At 37.0% G+C, this 13,012-nt stretch overlaps 1 protein-coding gene across 3 annotated transcripts in view; it reads left to right on the top strand.

Moving 5' to 3' along the window:
* The first annotated feature begins 7,616 nt into the window (after nucleotides 1-7,616).
* LOC127952893 (trinucleotide repeat-containing gene 6A protein-like) overlaps nucleotides 7,617-13,012 on the top strand; it is a 55,520-nt gene continuing 50,124 nt past the window's right edge. For 2 of the 3 annotated variants that reach the window (XM_052551767.1, XM_052551765.1), the window contains exon 1: nucleotides 7,933-8,094. The gene's annotated coding sequence lies outside the window, so the exon portion shown is untranslated. Of the gene's footprint in view, nucleotides 8,095-13,012 lie in introns of all 3 variants that reach the window. The other variant, XM_052551773.1, reaches the window with a different exon arrangement.

Here is a 13,012-nt window from a genome sequence, read left to right as displayed (position 1 = left end):
GGCATGTGCAGAAGAGGTTACAATTTGCCAAAGAACACATCAACTGGCCTAAAGAGAAATGGAGGAACATTTTGTGGACTGATGAGAGTAAAATTGTTCTTTTTGGGTCCAAGGGCCACAGGCAGTTTGTGAGACGACCCCCAAACTCTGAATTCAAGCCACAGTACACAGTGAAGACAGTGAAGCATGGAGGTGCAAGCATCATGATATGGGCATGTTTCTCCTACTATGGTGTTGGGCCTATTTATCGCATACCAGGGATCATGGATCAGTTTGCATATGTTAAAATACTTGAAGAGGTCATGTTGCCCTATGCTGAAGAGGACATGCCCTTGAAATGGTTGTTTCAACAAGACAATGACCCAAAACACACTAGTAAACGGGCAAAGTCTTGGTTCCAAACCAACAAAACTAATGTTATGGAGTGGCCAGCCCAATCTCCAGACCTTAATCCAATTGAGAACTTGTGGGGTGATATCAAAAATGCTGTTTCTGAAGCAAAACCAAGAAATGTGAATGAATTGTGGAATGTTGTCAAAGAATCATGGAGTGGAATAACAGCTGAGAGGTGCCACAAGTTGGTTGACTCCATGCCACACAGATGTCAAGCAGTTTTAAAAAACTGTGGTCGTACAACTAAATATTAGTTTAGTGATTCACAGGATTGCTAAATCCCAGAAAAAAAAAATGTTTGTACAAAATAGTTTTGAGTTTGTACAGTCAAAGGTAGACACTGCTATTTTTTTGAACACACCCCAATTGCACAGCCTTAAGAGCGTGCATATCATGAATGCTGGGTCTTGTTTGTTTTCTGACAATCTACTGAACCTACTGGTAACTTGTTTGCCACGTAGCAATAAAAAATATACTAAAAACCTTGATTATTCTGGTTAGTCACATTGTACTGCTATTATTTTGAACAAAACTGTACATGTACTTCACCAGTACCAACTATTACATTTTTAGGAAGTGTTTAAGTTTAATATTTAATTGTCCTAAATGTACTTGTAATTGGTTAAGTGCTCCCTTTTTTTTTTTTTTTTGTCAATGGTGCTACACACATCTGATGCCATATTCTCTTTTGAATCCTAACCGATTCAAGCTAATGATTATTCTTACAAATTAGGAAGTTTTAAATGTTTGTGGCCTTTGAAACTTTCTACCACCAAGGCCAATTAACTTTCACTGTAAGTGCCTTACTATACTGTACTTAAACTTTTATTTATATTTTAAGGAAGAATCTGGCATGTGTTGGCTTAGATTTTTTTTTTTTTTAGTTTTATCGTAAATTACAGTTATGTTTGACCTACCACTTAAAAAAAAATTAACCAGGAAAACAGTTAAAGAATCATCTTTTTCACGACTTCTGTGATGCTTCTTCTGATAGAATCTTATGTGGTTTTCCTTTCCGTATAAGAGGGAATTGCCATGTTTGTCAAATTCCCCAATGTCTAATTAATCTCTTCCCTTATATTTTTTATCATAAATGTACATAAAAAGTGGTATTTTCAAATTTAATGAGTTTGGAAGTGTTTTAAATTGTTGTACAATAATATTACTGTTAGTTTTTCATAATCCAGAATATTTGATAAATGTTGCGTATACTGATGTTTTCATTTGAATGTTGTCCCAAAGGGTGGCCTCAGGAAATTGTAGAATACAATGCAAACCAGCACCAAAAGTAGATGCGTTGGTCACAGTGTGAACTACAGAATCTACCTTAATATACGTTGATTTAAGTAGATATACGCGTTTAGTCTTTCTCTTTTGATAAAAACGAACAAAAAGTGGTAATGACTAAACACATTTTTGACCAATCAAATGTTCTCTGGAACGAAACGTTTTATCCGTTTATTACCTACAACATGGTTGCGTTTCCTCCGTCAACCACTTGAGGACGTCAGATATATTTGTACGCACTACAAAAAGAAAATACAAAAACCCGAAATGCAATAATCCTAGTTTTGTGCGGGAAATCAATCTGGAACCCAACAGGAATATTAAACAGAAACAAACAAAAAGCCTACAGGGCTCCTGTAATCAAGAGTTGCATATACGATGACTGCAGCATATAGGCCTAGGCCTGCCTGAAAGTGTGGGAATGTAAAATGTAGGATATATAAGTGAGTTTCTGTAAGGCTTGACTAGAAAAACCCATTCCCGCTGGATTAATTCATTTCAACCCAGATGATGAATACAATTGATAAAACGGATACCTCGTCCGTGCAGGAGAGCAGCTCCCCCTCACGCCGTTTCTTTTATGCGATATAACCACAAGAGGTCGTTCAAGGTTATTCGGGCCGGAAAAAGGTGGCCACCCCACTGAAGCAGCATCTGGTTGAGAAGTTCAGAGCTTTGTCAAGTATTCAATGTTTGCGTTTCATCCTTAAATGCACATTTTAATCATATTTGCTCTCTTAGTTGGGCAAATATAAAGAGCAAAAGGCAAGTTCGGTTTAAGCCAAATTGATGAAACAAAGATGGTGCTTTACACGTTGACAACAACAAGAAGCCATATTGAGGTTATTATTGACTCATTATTTTAATATTGATTCTAATTTGATGCCCGAGCTCTCTTATCAGGCAAGTTATCCAAAATCAAAAATATTTCCTAAAGAACTGCAATATTTCAAATGCAAGAGACTAGAACGTTTTATATTTGAAACATTCAAACAGTGCTAATAAAAAATAAATAATTCTCGTATGTGACCCTGGACCACAAAACTTATACAGTCTATGGTCATAAGTAGCACACAACCAAAAATACATTAAGTGGGTCAAAATTATACATTTTTCTTTTTTTGGCAAAAATTATAGGATATGAAGTAAAGATCATGTTCCATGAAGAAAGATATATATATATATATATATATATATATATATATATATATATATATATATATATATATATATATAAATCCTACTGTAAATATATCAAAACTTAATTTTCAATTAGTAATATGCATTGCTAAGAACTTCAGGTGGACAACTGTAAAAGTGATTTTCTCAGTATTTAGATTTATTTTATTTTTTGCACCCTCAGATTCCAGATTTTCAAATAGTTGTTTCTCAGCCAGATATTGTCAAATCCTTACAAACATAAAATCAATGGAAAGCTTATTTATTCAGCTTTATGATGATGTATAAATCTCAGTTTTAAAAAATGGATAATTATGACTTGTTTTGTGGTCCAGGGTGACATATTACCTATGCTATCCTATCCTATTCTATTATCTTCAACAACAACAAAAGATTCTGTGCTAGACTAACTGAGATTTGTCACAGTACTTGTACACTGTTGCTCTCTCCTTGGTCTGATTGCTTCTATTGTTCTCCTTATTTGTAAGGAGCGTCTGCTAAAGCGTCTGATTAAATGTAAATGTATATTGTGTTAAATGAAACAGTAAACATGATCACAAAAATCCATCAGTTGGTACTTGGCTGAAAAGAGAGCATTCCTTTGGTGATTTGGCACAGTGTTAATGGTTGGCTCCGGCATATTATATTTCCTGTGTGTGTCCTCACAAGAGGGTTTGCCCCTTCATACTGTTGCTTCCAGTTTTTTCCAGTCTCCCCCTGCCGCCATGTCTGGCACTGCTTTCAGTGTGCTGAGTGTGCTAATCTGCTAAAACCTGCTGCCATACACCGCGCTCTGGAAGTCCCTTCTGCTGGATGCCAGGTAAGGGCAAGCCCTTCACCCTTATGCCTACATACATGCACATTCATAGGGAAATAAGGCTGGCAATGGATATGGGCCCATTACTCTTTTTGCATACAAGGGTATTATACATAGTTAGTACAAATAATACGGTGTGAGATGCAAGAATACAGGGCAACTTTGCCCGTTTACCAAATGGTGCAGTTGGCGTGTCTCTGTTTGTTTTGAAAGGTTGTCCAGGATTTGGCATTAGGTGCTGAATTAAATAGATAATTTTTTGGTTGTGTCAGAGGTTAACTGGCTTGATGCTTTTTAAATGTAATTATTAAACAAAGATGCTGCTAAAAGAATAGCCAAATGATTATGTCAGTCCAATTATATAGTAACGCAATCTTCACATAAAAGTATTGCTTAGAGTTATATTGCTAATAAATATTAAAGCTTTAGCTATATACAGTGCCGTCCAAAAGTTCACACTGGAATTTTTCTTTTTATTCAGATTTCTCACTCTGTCTGTGTTTTGGTACTGTGTCCAGGCTCCATGCCAAGTCTGCCTTATTAAAATGAAGCATATGCAGATCTGTCTTGTTTATGCTGATTGTGAAGCTTATTTGTTGTGTCTGGTCTTTAGCAATTGGTGAATGTGCGAGTATGTTTTTAAAGGTGCATGTTTCTGTTTTCCATTACTCTCCTGTCAGGAAATCTCTGCTGAATATGTGTCTTTGCATGTATTTTCAAGCCAATCCCATCTTTGATGATCGAATGCTTTGAGATTGCTTGTGGGGAGGTGCTGCTTTGCTTACATTGCCTCATGTGTTTTCATTTGTCTTGCGATTGATTCATTCATCAGTTTTGTGCCTTTGCCAATCGGGTACCTGCAGCTTGTCCCTCCATTTACTGCATCAGCACCGCTACACGTGCCAAAGTCGATCTGTATTGTGCATTACTATACCAGAACATCCTCTGGCAAACATGGAGGTTCACAAGAGCTGGTTACTCGCATGACTCAGAATACAGCAGCGTCTTTAATGAGTGAGTCTGGTCTGGCCCTAGAGCTCTGCAGGGCTCTCCACTCACCTGGCACAGACACACAGATTCAGTGCCAGCATCTTTGTTCTTGTAGCCTCCATATGTTTGGCCTGTCAGATGCTTAAAATATTCCACATACTGGCAGCAACTCTGTCTTTATCATGTTTTCAATCTAACCCTCACAAGAGACGAAAAAATGCACATGGGATTGATTTTTTTTCTGAATCCAGCAACCAATTATTTCAGGGTTAAACTACTTTTAATGTAATTCAACTAATTATTACCCAACAAAACAAGAAAGCCGACTGGGAAAACTAATTAAACATAATTTGCCAAAGGAAAGCCTTACATGTATTGTTGCAGAAGAAAGATATCAGCTGAATTTACTCACTGATTTCGAGTACATTTTAAAGCAATAAACCCAATTATATAAATCCCCTTGAAGGTAATAATTGTTCTTCTAGTCACTACTGTGACATTGTCACTTTCACAGTCCTTACACAATCTGTCAAGGGCATCTGTAATTGGGCTTACTTTCCAAACAGAACACAACTGACTGGTAATACGTCAGCAGATTTTACAATTCACCTCAATAGTACTACTGTATATACCAAAGGAATGGCATGATTTGTTTTTTTTTTTTTTTTGAAAATACAAATACTTCATGTTGTTTCTTGATGAGATCAAAATGTACTATTTTTCATCCTTGTTTTCTCTCCCTGTTGTTCCAAATCAAGAGGAGATTTCAGAGCTTCAGAGGAAGGGAAGATTATCTGATAATGAATATTGGACTGGTGCTCGATCTGCTCATACATAGTTATTGTTTGGTTCCAAAAGACTTGAAATCACATGTCATATGTTCTAATTAAAAAAAAAAAATTAATTAAGGGCCCTCTGTAAAGATTACTCATTTTATGTTCCACAGAATAAATAACAGCATACGGGTTTGGAACGACGTGTCATTTTTGGATGGACTATCCCTTTAAGAAATATATACCAACCAATAGTGTTTCTCACATGTAGTGAATGATGCAGAGAAAGACCTCTTCTGCCTGGTATGTGCAAACACAGGACACAGAGCTTAAAGTGTGCATCATAAAGATTTCTAAATAATCTAACAAATTGAAATTTGACCTTCTTTACTGTTTACACTGTAGAATAGCATTGCTTTGACTGGCGATGTGGTACTAAATGAGTGCTGGATGGCAGTATTATCTTGTGCGCATAGGTCGATACCAGGCCACAGAGCACTAATATGTATGCGGTTGCTTTAGTGTTATTGGAGCTGCTGCTGCTGGCTGCTTCTCTGTCTGTTTCTGTGTCTGCAGTGGTGAGAGGCGCTGATTGCATCTCTCGTATGCCAGCACTGCTGCCTGGCCCCGCCTTTGACCAGAGCTGTGCACAGAATTTCAATGAGCTTTGTGAAGGAACGAGACGTTGTCTGCCTCACCATGTGTGTCTGCTTGGTTTCATAGCTGGTTCTGATGTTGAGCAAGCTTAACGTTCCACTGGTTTACTTTATTTCGCAAGGCAAACAGTGACAGGATCTGTGATTGAAGGGGACAGGCTTCCATTAGATGGATTTAATGATACCTGATGAGAACAAATCACCTTTGATGCAAAAGAAAGTAAAAATAAAGTTTTATGTTATAAGAAGTTTTAAATGTTTTAAAAATAACATTGTATTTTTCACCACAGAGACTCTTTACCGTAATGCATAAGAATCTCATTCTAAAATAAATAAATGCATTCATACATATATATATATGTTGGTTATATGTGTAGTATCTAAGTGAATATTTTGTAGGAAACTTTAGCTGATTTTACAATACACCTCAATAGGATATATTGCAAAAGGTATGGTTTGACATGATGTTGTTGTTGTTGTTTTGGGATGGGGGAATACAAATATTTCTTGTAATAGTATTTAAAATTTAAGAATTAAAATTTTAATACGATTTTGTAAATGTTTTGAAAAGAGTCTTATATTAACTTTAAACAAAAATGCAGTAAAATATTAATATTGTTAAATATTATTACAGTTTTAAAAGTTAATATAGATTCAAATTCTAATATTCCAATTGGTAATATATTTTAAGATGTTATTTATTCCTGTGATGTCAAAGCTGAATTTCCAGCATCATTACTCTAGTCTTCAGTGTGACATGATTCCTTCAGAAATCATTATAATATACTGATTTACTACTCAATAAACTTTTTGTATTATGATCAATGATGATTCTTTTTAATCTTTGTTGAATAGAAACATGAACAGCATTTATTTGACAAAAATCTTTTGCAACATTATAAATGTATTTACTGTCACTTTTGATCCATTCAAATCATTCTTACTGAATATCATTCCTAATTTTTTTAATTAGGGAGTAGTTTAAGCCATTTTGACACTGACATTTGCAAAATAAATAAATAAAATTATATATATATATATATATATTTACATTTAAATGTCAACATTTTTCCTTTGACATAATTTATCATATGATATAATAATTTACTATTTTACCAGTGAAATGTTCCTCTTTTGGCTGTTGGCTTCCAGTCTCAGGCACATGGCACATCTTTCGACTGCAGATTGATGCCCATGAGTGCTGGGGAAGAACAGAGGGTCAGAGCTGTTAGTTGGGTACATAACAGTGTGGAAAAGTGCCTATGTGTGTTTACACAATAGAGGTTTTGAATAGCAGAGCAAGCTAGTACAGGGACAAGCGTGGTATCCAGTGCATGTGTGACGCAGTGTAGAGTGCGTCTTGCAGCAGCTCAGGAGTGGCAAAAGGCCCTGCTGACTTAGCTGTTAACAAAGGCAAGCATTCAAATGAATTCGGCTCCATTCCAAGAAGGGGTTGGGTGTTGTGGTGGGGGGGGGGTTTGGCACAGCTGATAAATATTCATTGAAACTCGGAGGCATTTCTGCAGCGTTCTTACTCTCTCACGCCAGGGTTCTTTCTCTGTCCGCAGCTCCTTTCATTCGCCCTCTTTCATTTTGATTTGCATGCGTGATGCCACCTGCACAGAGAGGCTGAGAGAATCAAATAGGAACCAGAAAACGGTGCCCCCTGGTGTTCCCCTATTTCCTCTCCCTCCCACGGTCTCCCTATATTCCCCAGGTACTCCTAGCCCGGGGAATCTAGGTTTGTCATGTGACCCTTTCCTTCACGTGACTGCGAGGATTTCTGCTCGGCACCACATGTGAAGTGTGAATCAAAAAGAGGAGAGAAAGACACGGTTTAAAATAATAAAGGGAGCAAACCTGCTATTTCCCTGCCCGTCTCCCATTACCTGTCATCAGGCAGGTTGTTTAAGTGTAAGTGTCAGCTTGTGCATGCTTGTGTCGCTGGAGCGGTCGTCTGTGAACAGCCTGACTCTGATTATGTGCTGCAGACACTTGGGTAAGTTGCCTGACACTCGCATCTATTCATTTGTGCTTGTCCACAGTGAAGTCATTGTCATGCGTGGTGTGTATGCAGAGCCCCCATGTAAATATTGTTATGCTGTCATTGAAATCGAAAGCGTGGCGCAGTAACAGCGGGTTTGCTGTTAGGCTCTGATGGCACGCTCTTTTGAAATGGACAAAAACCCCTTTTGTTTAACCTCGCAGGATTGTTTCTCTACTGTTTGGGGTTATTACATGTCTTGTTCAGTGCGACTAATATTATAAAGATAATTTGCTTAGTTATGTTACTCATGATGTATTTTACTGTGTGTGGTTTGAACAGTCAGCTGAGGATCCACAGAAACAATAGACTGGGGTCGAGAATGTGCCGTTGTTTGGAGGCTGTAATGCAGTAAGTGGAGGGTTTGAGAGTTATTAAACCTGGTGGTTATTATCTCTGATGGGAGGTGGGTGGAGAACCATGTGCTTATTGGGTGATCAGCCTCAGATTAAATTATACCGAGCTGTGTGAGTATGGCATGCATTCATTCTTGTGCATGCATTGTTATGAATGGTTTTTATTTTTCTGGGAATTTTATCATCTGAGTCCATTTTACATTTGACAGTGAAAGTAAAACGTAATTTTTATTTCTTTCTCACCAAGTCTGCCTTTATTTGATGAAATATATATTAAAAAGGGTAAAATTGTGAAATATTATTACAACTAAAATAATAATTGTGTATTTGAATATATTTTAGAATGTAAGGTTTTTCTGTGATGCAGAACAGAATTTTCAGCATCATTACTCCAGTGTCTCTCGATTAGTTCAGAAATCATTCTAATTTGCTGCACGCTCGCATTATTGTCAATGCTGAAAACAGTTGTGCTGCTTAATATTTATTTGGGAACCCTGATGCATTTTTTCAAGATTTGTTGATGAATAGAAAGTTTAAATGAACAGCATTTATTTAAAATAGAACTCTTTCCATTACTTTTAATGGCATGAAACTTCCTTCAAAAAAATCTTACTGGCCTCAAACTTTTGAACTTTAGTGTGGTTTTAAATACCCAATTTTTGTTGAAATAATGTAAATCAGTTTTTTCAAAGCAAAATACAAAACCACAGTAGTTAAAATGAATTACTTGCTGGAATGAACCACGTGTCTCAAACATATCTCTAGGCAATATTATTGTGTGAATAACAAGCAAACACATACACAGATGTGAACTCATTCATTCATCAAAATACATAAAAATAATAATAATTTGTCAGCTGAATTGACAAACAAGTTATAATTGGACTGCCGAATACAGGCGTCTGTTTCAAGTAAAGCATTAGGACGGCGAGTTTAATCCCCTGCTGATATAACCAGCAGAACTGAGAGGCCAAAACATCTCTAGCGATGTAGCTGTGCTTTGGCCTTCGTTCTTTGCTCTGATTGTTGTTGACAGTCAGTCAAACTGTTTCGTCTGTTTCAGCAAAAGCCCCGGCTAAGGAGCAGCCGCTTCCCTGTTGGCCATTACAGACTCAGGGAGGGGAAAAAATTGCTCTTTTATGCATCATCCCAAGTGTTGAATGTCATGCAGAGCTGCCCAGGGTTTTGTGTTGCAGAGTTATGTAGCTGAGTTTGAGTTGATATGCAGACTGCCTTTTATCCACTGTTGTGTAATTGCTTCAGTGTGGACAATCATGCAGAGGATTTTTTGGAAGGTATCAAACAAACCTGGTCATCACTTTCTGTGTGTGTATGGGGTATTGAGGTGAGACTCCTTGTGGTATTTGAGGTCAGTAACAAGGAAGTAAATCACAGCACAAGTGTCAGCACAGTTTTGTACCTGTGATGTGTTGTCAATTTTATTATAAAGAAAATGTAATGCTGAATTATTGAATCGCCAAACAAAACTTGTACTGAAGCTCCTTATCTAGGAATGAGAATAGACAAATGAATGGGCAATTTTGACTTGCCAGTAAGCAACCACTGAGAACAGAACTTGCGACCCTCTGATTGGTGGAATGTTCTGTACAGCATCATGGGTAATGTAGTTTTTTCACCTCTATTTCCACTATTAAACGTGACTATTTTAACAATAAGTTGAATTAATGTGAACAGATCGGTTTAACAGCCTAGTAGCTCACAACAGGTCTGTCTTTAAAGGTTTATCAATTATTGTTATGAATTTCCCTATGGGTTTTTACTTCCGCTTTAAAACTCTGTAATATTGAGTTAATACATAACTATAAAACACAAACCAACACATCCCTATCTCTGGAAGGTAAGGTTTTTACAACCAGAGCCTGTGCAATGTTGTGGGATTTTGGAAAACTCATTGATTTTTATATATATATATATATATATATATATATATATATATATATATATATATATATTATTAACAATCCATTACATTTGACATGCAAATACATAGCATTTTATTCAAACCAGTGAAAGGAAATTTCCCAATCCTTTCTTTTTCTTGAGGGGGAAATCTTACCCTCAACCTGGGAACATTCAGTCATCAGTGAAACATTTTAATGAAATTCATTCATCCAGAGCACAGACCTGTTTTCTATCTAATTTCTTTTGCAGTGATTGTTATGAATGTGCAGAATCCCCACTTGGACACATTGTGTATACAGTGCCGCCAAGACCTCAATATTCAAGCTATTTCCAGCGAAGCGATGATAGATTGTTTTAAAAAGAAAAAAAGTGCTGTCTTTGCTAGTGAGGATACCAACAGTGCAGTACTGTTCACGCGGGAGCATATCTTGCCAAACCCAGTCTGTGGAGTCTGTTTTTAAAAGCTTGTATGGCACAGTTGTACGTAAACCACCTCGACTGATCCTCAGGTTTTCGAGACCAGGGTTCATCTAAACTCTGTGTACAGTAGGGCTTGGTACACCAGCACTTCACAGCATGCATCCTAAATGGACGCTTCTCTGAGAGACCTGTGTTTTTGTTTGGTGCCATAAAGGCAGCACTGAGCTTTTGTTCCATACAGAACATGAGCCGATCGCAGCTTGGCACGCTCCCAGCTGCCTCCAACTCTAAATACAGAGAGGCCTTTCATCCCTGCTCCGAATCCTCCTTACAGCAGCCAAACGTTGCACAGAGCCACAGCCAAGTGCCATCACTCAGTCCACACTGTGATTAATGCGCTCGGCAGACACAACATCACCGCATCTGGAAACAGCAGAAAGCCTGTTTTATTGTTCATGACTTACTCCGGACCCTGTTTCCAAATCATTGCTATTAAGTGGCTGGTCGGTGCTGTTTTTAGATGAATGATCACTGCTGTGTTGGGTGGGTATTTTTCGGTCCATCTAACGGGTGGCATGTTTGGGGAAAATTTGGTCAAGTTTCCTGTGTGCCAGCATGTCTCAGCTAAACAAAAAGTGGCTAGTGTTTGTCCGCACACAAAAGCAGGAACAGACTCACTTTGGCCATTGTGCAGGAAGCTTGGTTCTTGAGAACATGGCCCTCACTTTCCCACAGAGAGGTTTGTGTTGTAACTTGAGAAAGAGGGAGAGCTCCTTCCATGACAACCATGACATCATCACAAACCAAACACTGTCTCAGCGCTGCACACATCCAGTTGGTGTCCGGCCTCAAGGAAACGAAGATTAAAGAAAATGACGCCAGGTCCTAAGTGCTGTTTAATTTGGACTGCAAACCTGGCCGACACCATTACTTGAGATTAAATGTGTGGGAGTTTGGAGCGGCCCTAAAAAGTGTTTGGTTGTCAGTGCTTCACTTTAAACACTGGATTAACATCTATTAAACAATTATTGAACCAACTGCAATTATTATTATTTATTATAGCACAAACACACTTCAAAATAAGCATGTTAGGTTTCTAAGGGTGGAACATTAGATGCATTAAAGTTTGAATGTTTTAGGGTCAGTGTAATGTTTAAAAATATATAAATCATCAATTAAATTTGATACAGTAGTCATTTATAATTGTACAAAAATATTCTATTTCATGTTATATACCAAAATGATTCAACATTCAACATTGATGATAATAAGAAATGTGACTTGAGCAGCAAATCAGCATATTAGCATGATTTCTGTAGGATCATGATGACTGGAGTAATGATGCTGAAAAATTCAGCTTTATTATGACAGCAATAAAATTACACAGTTCAAGGAAACAAGTTTTTTTTAAATTGGTATAATATTTCACAATGTTACGTTTTTTTTTAATATAAATTCAGATTTGGAAAGCATAAGAGCCTTGTTAAAAAAAAAAAAAAACTTGAAATAATCTTAACCAAAAACTTTTAAAAAGTTTTTGGTTTAAAATTTTAACAAAAATCTGGAGATTGTCTGATCAATCATCTGCTCATCAGATAAATCAAAATCGATGGTGCAATGTAAAAATACCGAGCTACTGTTTTATATGCATAACAAACATCAAAGTTGATTGTTTAAAAAGTAACAATGCTATTTTTAAAATTTTAGTTACATCTGGTAATGTTTCTTTGCATTGCATTTGATGCTACTTTATTTCTAAATAAGTTTTTAAATGTCATTTGAGTGTCCAAATACTTTTCGGTTGTTTCACACATCCAGTGTTTATATTAGACTCTGACAGATGTTTCCCTCTGTGTGTAATGTAACCATTAGAAATGGTCGGTGCGATTGTGTTGGCTCGTGTCTGAGTCATTAGTGAGAGGAAAACTGTTAGGTCACTGTTTACATTTTAGAGAGGCCACTTTTTGTATTGAAAAGAGGTTAGTATTAGAAAATCTGAATTAATGTGTGTACATTTTTTATGTTTACTTTATCCGGTCACAGTCCATTTAATACTGTAGATTTTAAATACTGTACAAACTGTGGCTCTATTATGCTTTTAAAACATTGATAGCAGAGCCTCAACCAGTGGTGAGAGTTTGGGGCCAGAACTATGGGTTTGTTTGACCGCCAGC

Source organism: Carassius gibelio, chromosome B3 (assembly GCF_023724105.1).
Source record: "Carassius gibelio isolate Cgi1373 ecotype wild population from Czech Republic chromosome B3, carGib1.2-hapl.c, whole genome shotgun sequence".
Taxonomy (NCBI): Eukaryota; Metazoa; Chordata; class Actinopteri; order Cypriniformes; family Cyprinidae; genus Carassius; species Carassius gibelio.
This window is presented reverse-complemented; position numbering and strand designations above follow the sequence as displayed.